This window comes from Marmota monax, unplaced genomic scaffold (assembly GCF_021218885.2).
Source record: "Marmota monax isolate L192 unplaced genomic scaffold, Marmota_monax_Labrador192_F-V1.1 WCK01_AAM20220418_F8-fsc00091, whole genome shotgun sequence".
NCBI lineage: Eukaryota > Metazoa > Chordata > Mammalia > Rodentia > Sciuridae > Marmota > Marmota monax.
Window position 1 is genome coordinate 1,551,961 of NW_026692434.1, and position 23,718 is coordinate 1,575,678.

At 34.4% G+C, this 23,718-nt stretch overlaps 1 non-coding gene across 1 annotated transcript; it reads left to right on the forward strand.

Annotated features, from left to right (window-relative positions):
• The first annotated feature begins 297 nt into the window (after positions 1 to 297).
• LOC124091834 (small nucleolar RNA SNORD65) lies at positions 298 to 377 on the forward strand. Its single transcript, XR_006851444.1, has one exon. It is a non-coding gene; the product is annotated as a small nucleolar RNA SNORD65 (small nucleolar RNA).
• Positions 378 to 23,718: the final 23,341 nt, after the last annotated feature.

A 23,718-nucleotide genomic window follows, 5' to 3' on the forward strand; every position in this document is an offset into this window, starting at 1 on the left:
CAAATGAAAAGCTCCCCCTTGCCCTAATTCTCTGACCTAACCACAGAGTTCAGGTGTTATTGTTCATAGGCTAGTTGCAGGTATAGGGAGGAGCCCTGCTCACTCCCCAAATTCTCAACTGCCTGGGAAGGGGGGCAATGGGCTTTGAGTTACTATTTGATTCTCAGAATCTAATATGTACTTTGAAAGACATCTTGGAATGTTCTAAATTTGGAAATGTTTTGAGAATTTTTTTCTTAAAAATATGCAATAGCGAGAGATCTCTGTTTAATAGCGACCATTTACTGAAGGCTTGTTATATGAGAGACTTAAAAATATTTTTCATCTGAAATCATCCACTGGCAGATTGGTAGTGGTGAACCTCTGGTTTTCTGAAGATGAAAGGTGAACCTATGGTTTTCTAAAGGGCATAACATCAGTATAAGAGTGGCACTATTATTCCAACAAAATATTAGGAAACTAAAGCTCCCTAAGGTTATAATTAAGTTATAATTCCAATGTTATTCAAAGAGGTACAATTCAACACAGGTGTTTTTCCATCATAAACCTAAAATATTTCCTCAAAATCAGTGAAAACAAAAGAGTATTTGAATATTTAGTCTATAATGTCAGAATTCACAATTTTATAGTTCTACATTGATATACAAGGAAAGAGAAAACACATTGAGAGTAAAGCTAAGCTCTTTACTAATTTTAAAGATGTATGTGTATAAGAAATTGACCCATATAGTCAAGATTAATTTACTTTAAAGGAATGATCTCTGTGATTGTAGGTAAGGGCATCATTCATTATCAAACATATAGCCCAGAAGGTATGAAGACTGAATGTGCAGGTGCATTTCACCCTCACACAGTCCCCATGTGGTGGTAGCTGCACCTTCATGATAAGTGGTCGTGCCCCACAGGTATAAAAGTTTTCTGACTCATTTAAATGGCTGTTGTTGATGTGACCTGTTCTACTAAATGGAGTTTGTGCTATTTGGTTATTGTTGTTTTTCCAGAAAGAAGTAAGGAACAAGTGGTAATTAGAATCTCTGCTTAACCAGCATTTTCCCTAAAATGTTATTTCCAAGGAAATTGGACTTTGGCTTCAAAACCATAAAAATTCAGCAGCATAAAGCATAAAATGTACCCAATTTTAATCAATGTAAATTACACTGGTAGAAAAGATGTGTATGTGCAACCCACAGAGATCCAATTTTTCAGAAGGGTACTCTTTGAATAAATCCTTGCAGTAATAATTTAATGAATGAAATTCCAATGCACTTTTCAACTAAAAGAGTTGAATTATCTATTAATTTTCTGAGCTTCATATTTTATTTCATTGAATGAAAAAAATTGTTATTTTCATTTCACCTGTCCTTGGAAGACTCAGAGTGTATTGCTATCTTTACCTAATCCATGCCCTGTGAATACATTTCTAAATTATGAAAAGAAAAAAAAAGTATTAAAACATAATATGTACTAGTTTTTAAGTTAAATATAATCATGGCAAAAAGAGAAATAGTAAACACAACAGAATTTAACCTTTGACTGTGTTGCAGTAAGCCACTATTGATACATGGTAATTGTACTTTTGCCATTATATTATCAATCTATCATTCTTAATTCCTAATTAGTTCCAATTAGTAGACTTTTACTCATTCTTTCATCACTGTCACTAATCTTCCCTGAATTAATAATAATTTTTGAAAATGAAATAATTCTGGCTTAGTATAGAATACTGAAAATAAAGCTGCCTATATTCAGCTGTGATATTCAATCCTGCTAATAGGATTTCTCAAAGAAAGGGAAAAGTCCCTTCCATCTAATGAATCACCTGCAAATGAAAAACCTGCTTCCCATGTTTTACTTTGGCACAATAACTGCAACGTTTTCCCATTTTATTCAGAACTGTGTCAGACTCTGTTATTCTTTTGATTTTGCTTTCTCAATCTATATTTCATTCATCCTCATCTTATATACAGTCTCTTCCCCAGTCAGGAAGAAGTAATGCTAATGACTAGTTCATGCTTTATCAAAGAAAATGGTCTACAGATTTTTTTTCTCGCATGCCAATCTAATTAAACAATTCCTATAGAAAATGAAAGTGACATATGTAGCAGAGCATAGAGATGTTTACATAGCAGTTTTCAGGTGTATAACAACACTGATTAAAGTGCTAAATGGTTTATTTACTCATTATCAAGCAGCCGGGCTCAGCTGAATGTAAAGCAAAGACAGAATTTTTTGCTCAAATTACTCTTATGAGAGTTAAGTATCATTCAATAATGAGTGAAAGAAGAAATAATTAAAACAATGCAGCTGCAAATTTAACAATTCCATTATCTTGTACAATGATTGGGACAAGAGTAAATTCTAACTTGACCTAAACAAAAATGTGTTTTTTCAGGGATCGCCCACTACGTGTGGATGCCCTTGCATTTTTCCCACTTTCTGGGAGAGCAGTATTTTGCCCATAGTCCCTGGTTTATTTTAAACAAAAACACTCTTAAAGAGTTATAAAGAGGAGCTGATATGGAAGGGACTCTTATTATATATATTCCTAGCGAGGTACATGTTAGATACATGTTTCCTGAATATTTGTCTCTTTTCCTCTCCATTCAGTCTAAACTTTATTATACTAGACCAAATGACTGAAATATGGAATTAAAAATGCACATATTGGCTAACAATGAGATAATTATAATATTTACATCAGACTTTTTTGGAAATTATTTTAAATCCTATGGGGGTATTAGGCACATTCAAGCTGTCTGAATCCAAGTTTTAATCTACATGTCAGGTAACTTATGGATGTCAAATAAATATTTATTGATGACAATGAATAAGGCAGTTCAGCCATCCATGGAAGAGGAAGCAACAAAGAACACCAGGTGTATGCTATTATCCCATTACTGGGTTATCAATCTCTTTTTACAATACGTTAGCAAAATTTCATGGTCCTGCTTCCTACTTCCTCTTAGATGCGACAAAATACTTGCATTGGAAATAGTATACTTCTATGGTCTAAACACCGCCTCTAGCCTCTCTGCTTCTTTACAACTTTTAATTCATGCTGATAGCATTTGAATACAAATTTGAAAAGATCAGAAACTTTTGAGGTCAAAGTAATAAATTGTACTTTGACGAATTTTAGACAAAACTTAGGTAAAGGCACTTCAATAAAAGTAGCACCTGAACTAGCCTAAGTTTGCAAATACTGATGCTACTTAACTGTTTTATGGTAATGTGTTGTTGCTGTGGTTGCTCAGGAATAGCTAAATTAACAGTGGAAACTATAGTCTATAAGTCTATCCAAAAAGAAGGGATGTTCATTCATCTTAAATTATCTTAATTCTTTTCCTCTTATATTAATATTTGCCTGTAATAACAAAATCTTGTGTAATATACTGATATTCCTCAATTTCATATTCCATTAGTCAAACAATCAGCCACTGTTTCATGGATTTCTGTTCCTCCTTGCACTCTGCTGGCCCTCTGGGGATAGGAGGCAACATGAGATCCAGTCTCTACTTCCTCAGCTAGGAGTTAAGCCTGAATCTGAAAAAAAAGTTATATAATTACACATAACAAAAATGAGAGAATTAAGAGAAGCTTTCTCACCTCAATAAATGCTCATAAAAAATAAAAGCAGAGGGTAACAAACCAGAAACTTAAGACCAATGTTTCTTATAATACTTTAAAAGTGGTTTCTGGAAACAATAGTTTAAAAAAGTGTCAAAAATGTGAAGTGGGCAAAATTCAATAACTTTGTTCTTGTCCCACTTGTTTCATTTTTCTTTGTTGTTCATCAAAATTCACAGGCAATCCAGGTATAGCCTAGATGCCTTGACAAGATTTCTGGCAGAAAGTGACTTTGTTAATCAAGTTCAAGAGTATTTGAAGACTGGTGACAGTCCTAAAGAAATGCTCCTGGTGAAGTTGCTCTTTATTTAGCTGCCTGTAGTGTCCATGGCACCTATCCTGGATCCCCAAGGGCTGCCAGTTAATCAACAATTCTGTATTGTGCCTTTGGTCTTTGTCTCTCAAGGGTAATGGTGTGGTTGTGGTATTTTTGAAATAGAAATGGAAAAAAAAATGTAAAGAATATATTCACAATGTTCCCCGAGCGTTTCAAGGTTACACATGTATTTCTGTGAAGCCTTTGTTTTCAGTGGAGTCCTGTCTATTGCCCTGGGAACCATTGATAATGATCAAGAATGAAGATATCTTGACTGGAACCTGCCTCAAGCTTCACTTAATGAATACCTTCAGTTTTCAGATGCCTAAACTACACAAAAAATATGTATTTTGGGCCAAAATTTCTTTCTCAGCATTTCTCTTTTTATTTTCCTTTCAGTTTAGATTGATTGAAAAAAAATAGTTTGGGATGAGAATTTAAAAAGTACAGGGAAGAAAATTATAAAAGTGAAGGCAGAGGAAAAAATTAGATGGTTCATGTACATATAATTTATGAGTTTCCCAGGCTTGGCATACAGAGAAGGAAATCTTTTGGCAAAGACTACTAGGAAGAACACACATTCCTCAGACAGATCCTTTACATGGTCAAGGTAACCTAAATTTCAATAAGCTCTAATTGAATATAAATGAATAAGTAAATTGACCTTTAAAGAAAATTACCTTGCATCCATCATGATTCTGTCAGTATAAATTCTTCATTTTTAACCATGAGCCATGTAACAGTGTATCATTTTTTATAAAAAAAACTATTTGTGGTTATTTCTGAACTATAAAATTACTCCATTTTTATTGTAGAAAATTTGGAGAAATACAAAAGTGTGAATATATCTATCCTTTTTCACTTGTTTTTTGCCAGCTAGGGAATGAACCCAGGGGCACTTCAGGATTCAGCAACATCCCCAGTCCTTTTGAGTTTTTACTTTGAGATGGGTTCTTGCTAAATTGTGAGGCTGCCCTCAAACTTGCCATCATCCTACCTCAATTTCCCGAGTTGCTAGGATTACAGGTATGCGTCACCACACCTGTCACATCCATTATCATTAGACAACTAATTTATAAGACTTTACATTTTTTTCACACGTATACACATAAAATGACTATGCTGTGTGTGTGTGTATATATATATATATATATATATATATGTGTGTGTGTGTGTGTAAAACTATATATGTATAATGATTTGTCTCTACTCTTACAGTCTTTTCAAAGTTTAACTCATGGGACATCAAGAGCTCATATTACATATTCTAAATAATTTCTCTCTGACACTTATATGTTATATATATATATATATATATATATATATATATATATATATATATTGTTTATTTAAATATTCAGATATTTAAAAATGTTTATGCTATCTTGTCTCTAATATTTTCTTTAGACTTTTCTTCTTTTGCATATCAAATACATAATTGATTATTATTTCTGCCATAATTTTCTTGATTTCTTCCTTAAGTACATATATTCTTCTAAAATATATATTTTCTTCTTTTACCACATATAGCCCATAATATCTTACATTGCTTTCCTTATTGCGTTACTTTCAATCACACCTTCAAATAGCCTTACTGATTTAATTTTTTTTAGAATCACATCTGGTTTTTATTAATTTACAATACAGATTTGCTCTTACCTCTTCAGCTGTATGTGATATACATATACTAATCTCTGAACATTTTACTCTTGTGATTTTTAGAATCTTATTCAGTTTTCTTTCTCTTTCTTTATTTCTTTCTTTTTTCTTTTTTTTTTGGTAGCATGGATTAAACTCATGGCACTAAACCACTGAGCCACATCCCTAGCCCTAGTTTATATTTTATTTAGAGACAAGGTCTCACTGAGTTACTTAATGCCTTGCTAAATTGCTGAGGGTAGCTTTGAACTCTTGATCCTCCTCTCTCAGCCTCTTTAGCCACTGGATTACAGGTGTGTGCTACCACACCTGGCCTCTTATTCAGTTTCTTGAGGATGGTAAGCAATTCTCTGTTAATAACTGCTTCAACTTTAAGCAGACTGTTTTTAGAAGTACAGCCTTCCTAAGAAATATTTAGGTATTGTCCATTCCTCTTGTTTTATTATAATTGTGCAGACATCAAAATGATTTCAACTTTGTTTTTTCTTATACTCACATCAGTGAATAAATACTATGCTTTCTAACATACAGGTCTAGAAATTATTTTTAATTCACTATATGCCTGGGATATAATTTACATTTTTCAGATGTTCAGGTCTAGGACATGTCAATTCCAAGTTTGTTAGCCACTGGAAGGATCATAAGAATATTTTCTTCAATTTAGGCCAATAAACCATATTGCTAGTGGCGATTCCTCTGAGATTCTGGTATAAGTAGAAGATAGGAAAAACTGAAATTCCACTAACCCCCGGGCCCCTTTTCTTTTTTTTTTTTTAATCTTTTTTTCCTGGCATTAGGAATTGAATCCAGGGGAGTTTAACCACTGAGCTAAATCTATGCCCCTTTTTCTATTTTATTTAAAGACAGGGTTTCACTAAGTTGCTTAGGGCCTAGCTAAGTTGCTGAGGCTGGCCTTGGGGGTGTCAATAAACATAAAAGGGAAATTATTAATGACAAAAATGTATCTCTTAATCAAACCCTGATGCCAGTCAAATCAAAGATTTTGATTATGATTTCTATATCTTATTTCTTCTTTATTTTATTTTTATGTGGTGCTGAGGATGGAACCCAGCGCCCTGCACATGCCAGGCAAGCACGTTACCACTTGAGCCACATCCCCAGCCCTCTATATCTTATTTCTTAAGGTTAATCAAACTAATCAAATTATTCATATTTGATTCTAGCCCAATGAGGCATCTATGTCTCCAATGCTCTTTCATCATTTTACCAACTTATAATAGCAAACATTTCAAAGAAATTAAGCATGATAGTAATTACACAAGACATATTAAAAACATAAAGCCATTATTTAATATTATACCTGATGGCATTATTGTTGAAGACATTCTTGTTTGAGTTATTTCTTGTCACTCTTGATGAGAAGCAGGGCTGCTTCAATATTGTATGATTATTCAGTATTTTTATTCACTGGACTTATGCCCAAGAACTTAAGAAGGAACACATAACTCAGTTTTATATGTTATCTCTGGGTCCATGGGGAACTCTTCCAACTTAAAAATCTGTGATTCTATCTGAATGCCTGGTATTAGGAATTAGAAATGCCAATGGAAACTGAAAGTTATGTTAGGAAAGCTGATTTTTATATATACATATGCATACCTGCATCTCTATATTATTTTATGTATATTTATATTATTTTATTAATTTAATTCACTTGAGCCCATGTTTTTACATGAAAAAGTGTGTTTATCACTATGTCAAAAGGAACAGAGATGAATTAAAATAACAAAGTCCACAGACTGGGATGTTAACTTAGAGGCAGCATCATTCAAATTTAAGTATGATTACTAAGATATCAAGGATTATAAATGAAATTTCTAATTATAATTATGACAAAGATTTGTATATTACATTAAAGTTAGCAAGTTACAAACTGATTTTTTTTTTATTATTCCAATTCATGGGTGATGAATACTATTTGAGACTCAGAAAGTCAAGTGATTTAACAAATGTCAACTTGATGTAAGTAACATCATGTCTAATGGAACCCAAACCTCAAATCTAGTTTTCACCTTATTATGTTTACTCTTGCATGCCTCCACATCAGCCGTGATACCATGGAATGGAGAATTGAAATTCTTAATTTGGAATTGGGTTTTAAAAATTTTAATATTGTGAGTTTTGGAATGACTAGAGGAATTCATAGATACATGGTCACTGTGTAATTAATTCTTCTTAGTGCATAGTAGCTCATCTCTGCTTGCTGCCACACAATTCTGCCTAGGTTATAGTCAGAAATGCTAATTTTAGATATTGTCAGAGATACACTAATAACATGTAAGTGATACACACACATAAAAAAACATGAGAAGAAATGATGGAATATGGTTGGCAGTCAATAAATAGGTGTGGCATGTATTAATATCTCCAAAGAAAGCAGCAGTGTCAGTTAACCATTTGTTCTTATAAAACAAATGTAAAGAACAAAAACAAGTCAATAGTTGGGTTTTGTGCCATTTCTTACAGTGTAATGGCATTGCCAGCTACACATACGTAAATGAACATGCATATATGTCCTAACACTACACACATATACACATACATAAGATATTTTTACTTCCTTGGAAGACACATGGGGACCACAGGAAAGACAATAAAGATATCAACCAAAAAATGTCATTCTAAAAAGCAGAAATCCCAATTTGTGCCTCTTATTCTTTTGCTTAAAGCTTTCCTGTAATAGAAACTTTCATTGAACAAAAGAGTTTATGCATTGTAGAATCCACACTAGGATTCGTAAAATCTGAGATAAAATAAAACATATAGAAAGGTAAAAACCTGTCATTTCCTCTTATGCTCATACATTTTCCACTTTACTTTTGGAAAAATTCTCATGACTTTCTGCCAGACTTGCACAATCCTAGCTGAGATCCTGCTGTGCAGAGTATATCAAAATCCTTTGAGCTAATAACTGTATCTAGCTTGATAAACAGAGCTCAGACTTTTCTTCTCTTTTCCTTGATAGAGTAAAATGAATTTGCCCAGTTTTGCATTCTTAATGAAATACTTAGATCCTATCATTGCAGAGGAAGATATATATACTTTATATGCAATTATATAAAACCTAAGGATAATAAAGTCAAAGACAGAGCACATATACAATAATGATCACATAAGATTATAGGTCATAACCATTGTAATATCTTAGAATAACACACTCATCCCATATATTTGGTCATGCTAATATAAACAAATCCACCACACTACCAGTTGTAAAATGTATACAATTATGTATGTAATACTTTATAATCATAATAAACTTACTGATTTTTATAATTACTATAATGTAGTTTTTTCTTATTTCCAGGTATACTCCTAGTTATACAAACAAAATGTTTACTCTACAACTGTATGCTTTGTCCAGCAGAATCCTTATACATCTCCTGTTTACCACATCTCTTAATTATATTCTTTTGTGATTGAATTAATAAATATCATGTTGTTTTGTTCTTCATTGACACCTAAGTATACAAATTCTACCACTAGTATTGCACTAGCAGTAGTGGGCCACATCAAGTGTTTAACCTGGAAAAGAAATTAAAATTGATTAAGGACTACAAAGGGGAAAATCAATGATAGTTATTGCTCACCAGTCAGATATGTCTCAGTCTACCACAACAGCTACAATCTTAACAAAGTGAGAGAAGCTCTTAAAGGACCTGCCTCATTGAAGGCAGTGGAATAAACAAAAACTTGAGTAGGAAATATGTCACATGGAGAAATTTCTAATGACCCAAACGAAAGAAAAGACACTGTACACTTCTCTCAGCACCATGACAATCATGGCTGAAGCAAAAAGTTTGTTTACAAATTTGAAAGAAAAAGTTGTATATGACTGAGATGTTCAATTTACTAGTGGTTTACATAATTGATGAATCAAAATCCATTACATAACATGAAATTATCCATGACATCATCAGACTGCAATAATGCGAGGGTTGCTGAAGAATTATTGGAAACTCCAGACAAGCTGACTGTGAACCAAAATTACTTGCCACAGCAAATCTTCGATACAGATGACACCTTCCTATTCTAGAAATGGAAGCTTTAAAGGAATTTCATGCATAAGGAGGCCAAGTTAATGACAGGTTTAAAAGAATACATAACAGACTTAATTGTGGGCAATGTTTCAAGGTACAAATTGAAACCTTTTGTGATGTGACACAAAGATTATGCCAGGGTCTTCAACCTTAACCATATGCACACACTGCCAGAGTGCTGGAGGAGCAAGAAGTCATGGATGACCCAGATTTTTCCTGAAAGATCCCTCCTGACCTGCTCTCCCAGTGAAACAAAGAAGTATTAATTGGAGAACAACATGCCTTTTAAGATTTTGCTTATTGATAATAATATACCTGCATATCCTCTTTTAATTGATGATATTCTTCTCAATATCAAATTGGTATTTCTTCCTCCAAACATCATCTCTTTGGTCCACAATGAATCAAGAACTTTCAGCACCTTTTAAGATCTACCACTTGAGGAAGACCTTGTCCACACCATTGGCACAAAAGAAAAGACACCAATATGCTACTGGAAGGAATACAACATATATGTTGCATAGTTAAAACCCAGATTGGGTTTTTCATGAAGTTGGGGTGGACAACATTAAAGGCATCTAGAGGAACATGATTAAGAGATTTATTCATGAACTCAAGGGATTTGCCAAGGCTAGAGAAGTTGCAAAAATCAACAAGAATGTATTTGAAATGGCAAACTTTAACGTCACATTGAGTAGCTCTTAGAGCATTTCCTGGGGAATAGACTAATAAAGAGTCATTGGAACTGGTACAGGAATGAAGAAAAGGCAAAGAAAAGGAAATTGCACAAAAAGAAAAGGAATGTTGCCCAAGAAAATTCAAAGTGGAAGAGCTTATCAGAAGCCTTTGTATACTTCAACAAGCTTTTTTAAAGAGTTTTAAGACATAGACAATCAACACTGAGAGGTTTTTATTAACACTGAGGAATGCTCGTAGGGCATTATATGATTACAAGAAATCCATGATGATAAGAAGAAACAAACTAAGCAAACCACCATGGATATATTTCTTAAAAGTGACACTGACAGCTCCTCAAGCAAACCTGAGGCAGGTACTCTAAGAGGCATTACAGTAGACTAGAATATGGTGTGACACTCTATGCATGTTACTGTTCCCAAGGACTTTCATGTGGGACAAGATCTAAAGATGTAATACAGGAATACTGGCAGTCTTGAAACTTGTCTAGACCTAAGTTAATGTGTGTTTGTTTTAATTTTTAACAAAAGAAGTTAAGAAGTAAAATAACATTTTCAAAAGAAATATGCTTATAGAATAAGAAGAAACTATTTTATACATTTCTACAGTGCATTTGTACTTCCAGCTAAATAAAAGCATTATAGCAAAGTATCAAACTGATAAAAAAATTACAAGTTTATAAAGTAAAAAAGTTATATAAGCTAAGGTTCATTGATTAGTAAACAACATTTTTCAATAAATTTAGTGAAACCCAAGTATACAGTTTACAAAGTTCACAGTAGTATAATATAAAATGTTATGATTAGATAAGGTAAGTTTATCATGAAGAAAAAGCATTTTAAGTAAGATACATGAAACCTAAGTATACAGTATTTGAAACCTGCAACTATGGATGGACAATAGTATCCTAGGCCTTCACATTCACTCACCACTCACTCACTGACACCCAGAGCATCTTCAAGTGCTGTAAGTACCATTCATGATAAGTACCCAACACAGCAATATCATTTTTTCTTTGTTATTTAATTTTCTGTACCTTTTTTGTTTAGATATGTTTAAATACACAAATGTGTACCTTTGTTTTAAAATTGTATTACAATTGCCTATAGCATTCAGTGCAGTAATATATCCTACAGGTTTGTAGCCTAAGACCAACAGGCTATTCCACGGGGCCTAGGTGTGTAATAAGCTATAATATTTAGGTTTGTGTATGTGCACTCTATGATTTCATACAACAATGAAATTGCCTAAAAACTACTTTTAACACGATCTTTTAAAAAATTCAAACTTATTCATAGGTTCCTTGTGTCACTCTAAAAATCCTTTACATATACAGCTAAATACACAAAGGCAATAGCATATAGACAGAATATTGTTCTTTCAAGTACATGTCTCTCATCTGATTAGTTAGTAATTTGTACAATTACACCTAAATGGATGCAATGCTGATATCACTGCTTCTTTTATTATAGCAGTAAAAGAGGTACAGTGCTATCTACCCTACTTGTTTATAATATTACTCATAAACAATTTTGTGTACACTCTAATTCTCCAGCTTGATTAGCTAACAATCTGCACTGAAACATTCAAGGTAAAATGAAAAGCTAATTGCATAGAGATTTTTAAGCTCATTTGCACACAACAGGATTTATTAGTGCCAATGAAGGCAAAAAACAGTGTGACTGCTCTCATAGCTCCACTAATTCCCTCTGTTAATTCAAAATGTCCACAGAGAAACTAAATGGAGTAGAACATACAAATAGTATTTTTGATAAGGGCTGTATTAGGCAAGAACAAAATGTTCCTTGGTTCTGCTTACAGGTTATGAATTGCTTTTATTCAGGAATATTGTGCAAATTTTAAAATGTTGCATCTAATGATGTGGAGAAAGATAAAGGTTCTTTATATTATAGGCTGATTTCCATTCATTGCATTCTCTTAGAATTTTCTATTAGGTGTCTCTCCTTCACTCCTTGTAACTGAATGATACCAATTATAGGATATCAAAGAAGGAACTCAGGTGATAAAAGGCTTTAAAGCATATAACACAGAGTACTGTCCTAAAAACCTGTTATTTTAGAATAGAAAATAGAAAAATTTTAAACTGAAAATTTCTTAAAGAATAGAAAAACCAGTCCAAAATGAAATTCTCTTAAACTTTGAAAACTTCTCAAAAATGATTAAAAATCAAACATTTTAGCACAAAGTACAATTGAAATAAAAAAATTAAGAGATAATTGCAACAAATATTTATTGACAGTCAAAATTTTAAAATTCATTGAAAAAATATCCTTGGAGAGAGTCCATAAAAGTAAATCTGAAACCTTTGTTAATGCTTCAGTTAAAAATTAAAAAAAAAAATGTTGAGGATCATTCTTATCTTGAAATTAAGTGAGTGATCAGATTTTTTTAAATGAAGATTTTCCATCAGCTTATTGATACATACAATGGTTATTTATCCTCTTTATTGAGGTAGTTACCTCTGGATGTGGAAGAACCCAAGTCCTAGTTCTCTTCAGTCCCGTAGAAGGAAGGAATATTTCTTAGGTTCTCTTTCCTCCCACTCCTGGGTTTCTCACATCCATAGTTTTCTGAAGTAAATCATCCCTCCTCTGTTCCCTCATCCTTTATTTCTCTCTGTTCTCTGAATTCTGAACTCTCCCTGTTCTTGGCACATTCTTCTTGAACTGACTTCCATTCAAGCTGGCCTCATGCAGTTGCCTTCCAGGAAAGAGATCACACTTGTGTTCTTTATGCATCATCCTTGCATAATCTTATTCTGGAAATTAAAGCATTCACCAACAGCCTTCTATTTGGGGTTGTTTGACAAGTACTGACTCTTGACTCCACACTTTTCAGCATGTGTCAGTCTTCACAGTTGATGGACTATATACCATGTTCTCCAGGTGATCCTGTGGCTCCTTAAGAGTTACACTTGTACATTTACCTTATCCTTATGATGTGAATATTTGAAAACTCAGCCTCAAAACATCTTCCTCTGAAGAAAAAAAAAACTACTCTTTAATTGCTGAGCTAATATTTCACTGCTCAACTAATACTTTGCCTTATGTATACTCCACATCTCTGATGGAATAGTGTCAGCCAATCCAATTTCAGAACCCTTCATGAAGGCCATACATTCTAGCATAACATATCAAAATTTATAATACCTACTTTACTACTCTTAACCTTTGAAAACTCAGGAATAATCATCTCTATCTCTTTTACACATACATTAACAGGTATACAATATTTTTCATCACTATATTGATTTATATTTCTAAGTAATTAAAATATTTTGCAATTGGCCATACAATTTTTATAAAGTGGACTTCTGCATTTTTTATTCTTTAAACTGCTAAGATCCCTAGCATCTGCCTTTTTATTTATCATAACACAACCTGTTACAGTTTGGATGTCAGGTGTCCCCCAAAAGCTCACATGTGAGACAATGAAAGAAGGTTCAGAGGAGAAATTATTGAGTTGTAAGAGTCTTAACCAAATCAGTGATTTAATACCCTGATAGGAATTAACAGAGTGGTAACTGAAGTGGTACCTTGCGGCTGGAGGAGGTGAGAATTGGGTTGGCGCTTTGGTATACATATTTGTATCTGGCAAATAGAGTCTCTCTCTCTCTCTCTCTCTCTCTCTCTCTCTCTCTCTCTCTCTTTCCTGATCACCGTGATGTAGCTTCATCACTCTCTCCTGCCATCATGTTCAGCCTCATCTGGAGCCCTGAGGAATAAGCCAGCCTTCTATGGACGAAGACCTCTGAAACTGTAAGCCCTCAAATAAACTCTTTGTCTTCTACAGTTGTTCTGGTAATAACCTTTAGTCATAGCAACAAAAAAGCTGACTAAAACACAACCACACATAAAAATGCCTGCTTAAATTATTAATATGTTACAAAATTACACAACTAATTGGTGTGTAATTGGTGATTACTAATAGACTAGCATTTTAATTTATATTTTAAACAATATTATATAGATAGATAGATAGGTAGATGATTTAAAAGTACGTTTCATGTTTTGACAATATCTCTACCCAACCCCCTGAATCTTTCAAAATAATTTACCTTCAAGATGATAAAAACCTTTATGGGAATATAAGCACTATTTAACTAAGTGCTACACAAGGTGAAATGCACAATACCACATTCAGGGTCATATATCAATCAGGTTCAAGTTCTACCTAATCTAGATTTTTGAAATTGTATTTAGGTACACCTGAGGGGAGACAGAGAGAGATAAAAAAGCATACATGGATGTGTGTGCAAACACACATACACTATATATATATATATATATATATATATATATATATGTATAGTTATAGATTATTCTACCATAAGAAACATCAGACAATTTCTGAAACTTAGTAGAGTATGTATACTTCTTATTTACACTACACTGTTGAGAGCCACAGCCAGAAGGGGCCCCAGCAAACTTCCAGCTGCCAGCAAACTTCCAGCTGCCAGCTGATGATTGGCTCACAGCGGCCCCAGCAACTTCTAGCTGCCAACTGATTGGCTCCTCTGCGGTGATGCTTATTGGGCTGTTTCCCCGCCCTTTCAGACCATGGAGCTGCTCATTGGGGGACTTTTTTGGCTCCGCCCATGCGACCCAGCCAATCAGCCTCAAGAGCAGGAGGAGTGGGGGAGGTGGAGGGGCTTGTGGGAAGCCAGTGGTGGCAGTTGGGCTCTGAAGGTTTTCCTGAGGAGCTGTTTTGTTTGGCATGTGTGGTTCTAAAAATAAAGTTCATTTCTTTTGACAAGTGGCTCCTGAATTGTGCCCAGCCAGACTGCGGCACTACACATTCAATGTCCATCAGAATTGCTCACTGTTGACACTCAGGGATTTGAGCAGGAGAAATTGAATGAAGAAAATTTCATACTGTCTCCTAAGCATCTCCAGAAACTAACATGAATTACTCAGACTCAATTTTATTAGTCAAGGCAATTTATATATTTAGACATAATATCAAAAGAAACAGAAACATACTCTTCTACCTGTGCCGAAATGAAGCAGAGAAACAAAGTGGGAAACATTCCTAGTAACTGACAAGTCCATAAAACCAACTAGCTTCAAGGGCCAAATGATATAGACTAAGAAGAGTGTGGTTTTCATGAACAATAACTGAATTCATTATCAAAGCCTGGTCTAATACAGCAGTCAAAAAAAAAAAAAAAAACATAGTCCATGAACCACTGGGTGCTTCCCAAATCCAGAACATGCTCATAATAATGCCAGAAAATGTTTTTTTCTCATCTACTATTTTCTCATGAGTTTATAGCTGAAATTTCCAGAAGCATAGAAGTCATCTCTCTATTACACAAGGAGTTAAATATAAAAAATATACAACAGCCTCACTCCTTATTAAAATTTTTCTTTGCTAAATATAGGTATTGCTCATGAAAGTATGTTCTGTTTTAACAAGTAGTAGGATACTTATTATTTTAAATGAATTAGTAAATATTGTTCCTTGCATCAATTTGGAACAACTCAGTGGAAAATGTGACTTACAGCTTTCCCCATGGGACTAGCTGAAGCTTTATCGTTGCTGTGTAATAGTTAAATATTACCCTCCACCATGTCTTCCTTCCTTTAATTCCACATAGATGTTGTTTCCAAGAATATTACCCAAGGGTGGACCAATGGTACAGAATAGAGGACACAGAAACCAATCCACAAAACTACAACTATCTTATATTTGATAAAGGGGCTAAAAGCATGCAATGGAGGAAGGATAGCATCTTCAACAAATGGTGCTGGGAAAACTGGAAATCCATATGCAACAAAATGAAACTGAATCCCTTTCTCTTGCCATGCACAAAAGTTAATTCAAAATGGATCAAGGAGCTTGATATCAAATCAGAGACACGCCGTCTGATAGAAGAAAAAGTTGGCTACGATCTACATTCGGTGGGGTCGGGCTCCAAATTCCTCAATAGGACACCCATAGCACAAAAGTTAATAACTAGAATCAACAAATGGGACTTACTCAAACTAAAAAGTTTTTTCTCAGCAAAAGAAACAATAAGAGAGGTAAATAGGGAGCCTACACTCTGGGAACAAATCTTTACTCCTCACACTTCAGATAGAGCCCTAATATCCAGAGTATACAAAGAACTCAAAAAATTAGACAATAAGAGAACAAACAACCCAATCAACAAATGGGCCAAGGACCTGAACAGACACTTCTCAGAGGAGGACATACAGTCAATCAACAAGTACATGAAAAAATGCTCAACATCTCTAGCTGTCAGAGAAATGCAAATCAAAACCACCCTAAGATACCATCTCACTCCAGTAAGATTGGTAGCCATTATGAAGTCAAACAACAACAAGTGCTGGCGAGGATGTGGGGAAAAGGGTACACTTGTACATTGCTGGTGGGACTGCAGATTGGTGCAGCCAATTTGGAAAGCAGTATGGAGATTTCTTGGAAAGCTGGGAATGGAGCCACCATTTGACCCAGCTATTCCCCTTCTCGGTCTATTCCCTAAAGACCTAAAAAGAGCATGCTACAGGGACACTGCTACATCGATGTTCATAGCAGCACAATTCACAATAGCAAGACTGTGGAACCAACCTAGATGCCCTTCAATAGACGAATGGATAAAAAAAATGTGGCATTTATACACAATGGAGTTTTACTCTGCATTAAAAAATGACAAAATCATAGAATTTGCAGGGAAATGGATGGCATTAGAGCAGATTATGCTAAGTGAAGCTAGCCAATCCCTAAAAAACAAATGCCAAATGTCTTCTTTGATATAAGGAGAGTAACTAAGATCAGAGTAGGGATGAAGAGCAGGAGAAGAAGATTAACATTTAACAGGGATGAGAGGTGGGAGGGAAAGGGAGAGAGAAGGGAAATTGCATGGTAATGGAAGGAGACCCTCAGGGTTATACAGTGGAGGGGGTAGAGAGAGAGGAGGGGAGGGGAGGGGAGAGGTGGGGAGGGGGGAGGGTGGAGGATGGGAAAGGCAGCGGAGCACAACAGACACTAGTATGGCAATATGTAAATCAATGGATGTGTAACTGATGTGATTCTGCAATCTGTGTATGGGGTGAAGGTGGGAGTTCATAACCCACTTGAATCAAAGTGTGGAATATGATATGTCAAGAAATTTGTAATGTTTTGAACAACCCACAATAAAAAAATTAAAAAAAAAATATTACCCAATAAACCTCCAGCTTGCAAATGTCTATCTCACTTCTTTTTCCCAGAGTCTTCATTTAAGTTAGTTGGTGCAAGAAGTGAGTCAAAAAAGCAGATTCTAAAATTAGATATTAGAGCTCATCTCTATGAACCGTTGGCCAGTGGGTAGTAAGGGTCCTATCACTGAGAATACATGGAGCAATGCTAGTTCCTGTTAAGTTACATAATGCATTGATCAGTGCTCTCATTTGTGGTGAATAGGGATTGAATGTTAAGAGTGGGATAGTGCTGTGTATCACATATTTGGGAAAAGTTGGATAAATAATAATGTGAGGATTAGAGAATTAATTGGCTTTTGCTGGGACCCATTAATAATATGGGGAAAGACAAAGTCTAAGAGTAATCAACAATTAATGGTAAAAGTGAAAACCAGAAGATACTGAAGTATGTAAATAGGATCAATTATTACATCAATAAGTCATAAAAAGTTGATGATCAATCCAGGGCATAATCACAAGAGTAGCAGAAGTCTAAAAGAAGATGAACTTTAAAGTATGAAAAAGTTGGTTCCTGAGGCATGAGGCACATGCAAACCTTGAATCTTCACATTCTCCTGAACTCTCTATTAGTTATCCACTTGTAGCCCTGTCCTACATGGAGTATCATACTAGAACAAATTAAGACCGTGGCAGGACAAAAAGTTACAAACTATTGACTTATATAGGTCATGGGCCTAATAAAAACTATTCTTTTCTATTCCTATAGGAAAGGAAGATTAAAAATATTTTACATTTATTTGAAATGAACTAAAATATACATTTATGGTTTTCATACAAGATCTCTTGTATGCTCTCTTATATATCATATTGATTTACCCTATGTATATTAATAGGAATTACTAGGCAAGAAGCTGCATAAACCACAAAGATCAAGTTGAAATATTGGAAATCATCAAATTTATAAATTTCTACTTTTCAATAGTTAATATAAATAAAATAAAAATGCAAGATGCCAATTGTATAAAAATACTGACACACATATGATGAAGAATGTGTTTTTGGCATATAATAAAACCTCTCAAAGTCAATAGTAAAAAGACCCCATTCTCCACCTCCACCCATTTACCTGAAAATGCCACGATTTTTTTTCTTTTAATGCTGAGAGTTAGACATCATTACCCTAAGTACATATAAACAAATGGTGTGAAAATACTTTGTGTACAACCAGTGACTTGAAAAATTGTGCTGTATATGTGTAATATGAAATGAATTGCATTCTGCCATTGTGTGCAACAAATTAGAATAAATAAATAATTTAATTTAATAAAACACCATTTCTTTTAAAAAATGACAAAATTTGACATTTAACCAAAAAAGTTGGAGCATATAGGAAATAAACACATGAAAAGATATACACTATCACTAGTAATTAGGAAAAGACAAGTTAAAACTATAATCAGATACCACTACATGGTAGTGGGCTATAACAATTAAAAAAAAGACTGATAAAGCAAAATGTTGGGAAGTAATGAGATAAAACTGCAAATTGTATGCACAGCTGTTCAAGAAATAATGGGTCATATTACTTTAAAAATATGATTCAGGTGATCTACTCCTAGATATTTATCCAGAAATCAAAAGTATATATTTATACAAGGATGACTTGTAAAACAATGCTTATAGAAGGAAGTTTGATAGTAATAGTGAAGACTAGAAACAGTTCAAATGTTTACCAAGAAGAGATGGATAACAAACATCATGGTTTATGTAAGTGATGGGATACTACTCATCCACAAAAAGTTATGAACTATTGACATATGCAGTAGCATGAATGAATCTCAATCAAATTATACTATATGAAGAAAAAAGATTGGACAAAATAGACTAAATTTTATATTATTCAATTTAGTATATTTAGAAAACGAATTTAATTTATAGTAAATGTTTCAGTCAGCTTTTGGATCACTGTGACCCAAATACTTCACAAGAACATTTTAGAGGAGAGAAAGTTTATTTGTGGCTCACAGTTTCAGAGATCTCAGTCCATAGAGTCAACTCTTGACATCTGGGCCCCAGATAAAGCATCATATCATGAGGAAAGCTCCTCAGCTCCTGTCAGGGTCAGAGACAAGTGGGGGAAGGGGTTAACAGGTAGATGCACTCTGCCAAAGCACACTCCCCCAGTGATCTACCCATTCTGATCATGCCCCAACTGCTTACAAGTAACACTAAATTAAGTCCATTCAAACCAAGATGGACTGATGAGTTTGCAGCTTTCATAATCTAATCATTTTATCTCTTAATATTCCTGCATTATCAGGTGTTCAGGGGAAAGTCCCATATTAAAACATAATATTCTTCCCCAGGTCCCCAAAAGTTCATGTCCATCTCATGTTGCAACATACATATTTAGTTCATTTCTAAAATAGTCTTAGCATTACTCATGTTCAAAATCTCAAAAAACTCAAACAAACAAACAAACAAACAAACAAACAAAAACCTCTTGTCTGTGGAGCCCCTGGAAAAGCCAAAAGCAACTTACAAGTATCCAATATACTACAATATATTGCAAAGGGTAATCATTCCCATTCTAAAAGTGAGTATAAGATCATAGAAAGAAGGAGTAGAAGAAAAGAAAGAAAGAAAAGAAAAAAAATCTAAACCCAGCCAGGGGAGCAGGTCCTATAACTCTATCCTTAATTCTGCATCCAGCATTTAGGATGTATGAGCACCTAATTTACTCTCCAAAGGGTTTGCAGAGCTACACCCATGACCTTGCAAGTTGCAGTGCTCATGGACTTTCTTTTAACCTGACTTTCTCTGCAGCCAGAAACTTTCCTCAGCAGACTGTCCAGTTATTGTCATATCTTAATTCCAGGGGTCTCCTTTCCAGCTTTGCTTCACCTTCACAGCTTCACACATCATCCTCTCAGAGGCAGCCTTCAAGAACCCTGACCTTGCTACACTTTGCCAGACCTTACAGTCCATCTTTGAAATCTTAGTGGAAGTCTCTATGACCACTAAACTAGAGCATAATGCATTGCTGCAGAACCAGCACCATGGGGATGGTACTAAGGTCTGCTGCCAATTCACAGAATTTCTGGGCACCCTGACATCATTGTTTTAAAGTTCCTAAGTGGTGAAATAATTTCATAGCCCCTTCCCCCACTGTACTTTTTTCCCCACCCCAGAAATCAGGGTATCCCCATAATCTCTTCACAAAGAGATTTTCCTATCTATAACCTGGAGTCTCTGCTTTGGGTGTGGTCTTGGAAATTCTTTAGAGGCCTTCAATCCATCTTTCCTACTATCTTCCTACAAACTACTTTACATCCCTTAGGAACTATATTCTCTTTAAAAAGCATACCTTCACTGGTCCCAGCTTTACATTGCATTTATGGCCAAACCCTTTTAAAATGCTTTAGCTATCTTTTCTGATCCTTATTCTCACAATAAACCCAGACAAAAGCTGCCAGCAATATCCATCCCACTGACCAAAAGCTGTACTGCCTTGAAATTTCCTCTACCAGATTAATTAATCCATTGCTTTTAAATTCAACTTCCACAAATATGGACAACATGGAGCCAACTTTTTTTTTTTTTGCCACAATATAACATGAATGGCCTCTAGTCCAATTCTAAATAGATTCCACATATGCCCTGAAACCTCATGACCACATTCTTATTGGCATTCAGGTCTTCTGAGCTTCCATTGGAATCACCAGAATCTCTCATTAAGCACCACTTACAACATTGTAAATATTTTCAGCTTTATCTTTCTAAACTTTTCAAAATTCTTGCCTCAGATGAGATTCAAAGGCTTCTGAAAAACAAGGTCAGGTTAGACACAACAATGATCTCACTACTCCCTTCCAATTTCTGTTTTGGTCACCTTCTTTATTGTTATGACCAAAACACCTAACATGAGCAACCTAGAGGGGGAAAGCTTTATGTTAGGTTCCTGGTTTCAGAGGTCTCAGTCCATAAACAACTGACTCGATGGCTCTGAACCAAAGTTGAAGCAGCATATCATGGGAGAAGGGTCCAACAGAGGAAAAATGCTTCCTTCATGGCAGCTTGAAAGTAGAGAGAGATAGAGGACAGAGAAAGGGCTTCAGAGAAGAAGCAGCATCTGGAGCATATTCCTATTGATGTCTCTCCTCCAGCCACACACCCCACCTACCTGCAATTACCAGTCAGTCCACTCAAACTAGGATGGCTTAATTAGGTTACAGCTCTCATAATCTATTTTTTCACCTCTGAATATTTTATATTATTAGGAGGGTGTTTTTTTTCCTCAGAAGGTGGTACTTTATATTAAACCAGAACAGCAACAGAAATTAGATCAGTGATTTCCTGCTCAATGAATGTGCAGGATCCAGGAGGAAAAGTGAAGGTTGAAGGAAGGAATAACAAAGGGTAATAAGAAAATTAAGCTTTTAAGGGTGGTATGTATGTTCATTATAATTATTTCTGATGTTCCATGAATGCAAGTGTATTTCAAATTTTATTTAACTGTATTTTTTGATATTTACAGTTTATGCCATATCAATTATACCTTTAAAGTATTAAAATATTGTCATCATCCCTGCAGCCTCCTAATGACAATAAAAACAAAGAATTAGGTTTCCCACAATTTTCATTAGATTATAATGTCTTTATTAATGCCTCAAAATCAATTTTTAAATTTAATCTGGAATATTCATATTACTTTGCAAAAGTCATGAATAGGGAAAGATATTGTATACTGCATACAATGAATCAGCTATAAACATAGTACATATTTATAATTTAATTTTTATTAAGGACAAACTAAATGCAAAACAGTGCTAAGCATTTGATGATCATCATTTTGCCAATTCTTTTAACAAACTAAGAAGATAGCTATTATTATCATTTGCTTTCTTACTTTTAGAAAGCCTAAGACATGGAACACTCTCTGACATGGAGCCTTCAGTGTCAAGCCAGCAGCAGAAGAAATTAGACTCACACTTAGATCTAACTCCCCAAATGTGATGACTCCACTCACATTATGTGATACAGTGGAAATATTAGACTTGTTCAACAATCTTTCTTTTGCAGAGAGTTTTTTTGAAGTCAGCAACTGAACCTTCACACACATTCATACACCCACAATCATTAAACTTCACTCCAACTTTTTAAAAATTCATCAATTCATTAATAATTTTTCCCTAGTGTATCTTTAAGTGTGCTTTAGTGTTTATAGGATCCATGTGCTTTATTTAAAAATATATGAGGCAGTATTACATAATGATTATGAGATTATATGCCAGTTTTTCCAACTATTAAGTAGATTAAATTGATGTTAAAGGTCTTGAGATTTTGTTATCTACAGTGGATACCCCATCCCCAATTATACATTCACTTTATCTCTGGTGGTGAATATAAATTTATTTCTTAAACCATGTCACTATCATATTGAAATATTCAGAAAACACACTGTCATAAGCTGTGATTCTCTCAGAGCTACTAAACTGCTTTATTTATTCAATTTCAGTCTACTCTTTTAAATTATATGATTTAACTCTACGTTAATGTATTGTTCTCGATATAATTCTTCAGAACTTCTGATGAGTAAAGCATGGCTTAAGAGTCTTTCTAACATGATAGAAATCTAGTGTTTGGAGTCTACTTTCGGGGTTCTATTCTAGGCACTTAATAGCTGTGAGACATTGAGCATATATTTAAATCTCTGAACCATTTTTTGATTACAAATTAAACAAAAACACTACTACTTATGTTTCAAGATGTTATGTATTAAATTAGTTTGAGACACCAGCATAAAAAAATTTGTTGTGTTTTAGATAAGAGATAACCACCAAAACCTCATGTGTTAGACAATAAAAGAGCATTAAGAGGTGAAATGATTAAGTTATGAGATTATTCACCCAATCAGTGCATTAATATTTTTTGGGGGATTAACTGGGTAGTAACTGTAGGCAGACAGGTTGTGGCAAGAAGAGGTGGGTCATTAGGGTATGCCTTTGGGGCTAATATTTGTTCTTGATGAAAGGAAAGTTCTCTTTCTCCTTCCTGCTGTGATGTCTTGAATCACTTTCTTCCACCACACTCTTCTGCTATGATGTTCTGCCTCACCGTAGGCCCAGAACAATAATCAGCCACATGTGGACTGAGTGAGACCTTTGAAACCATGAACCCAAAATAATTATTT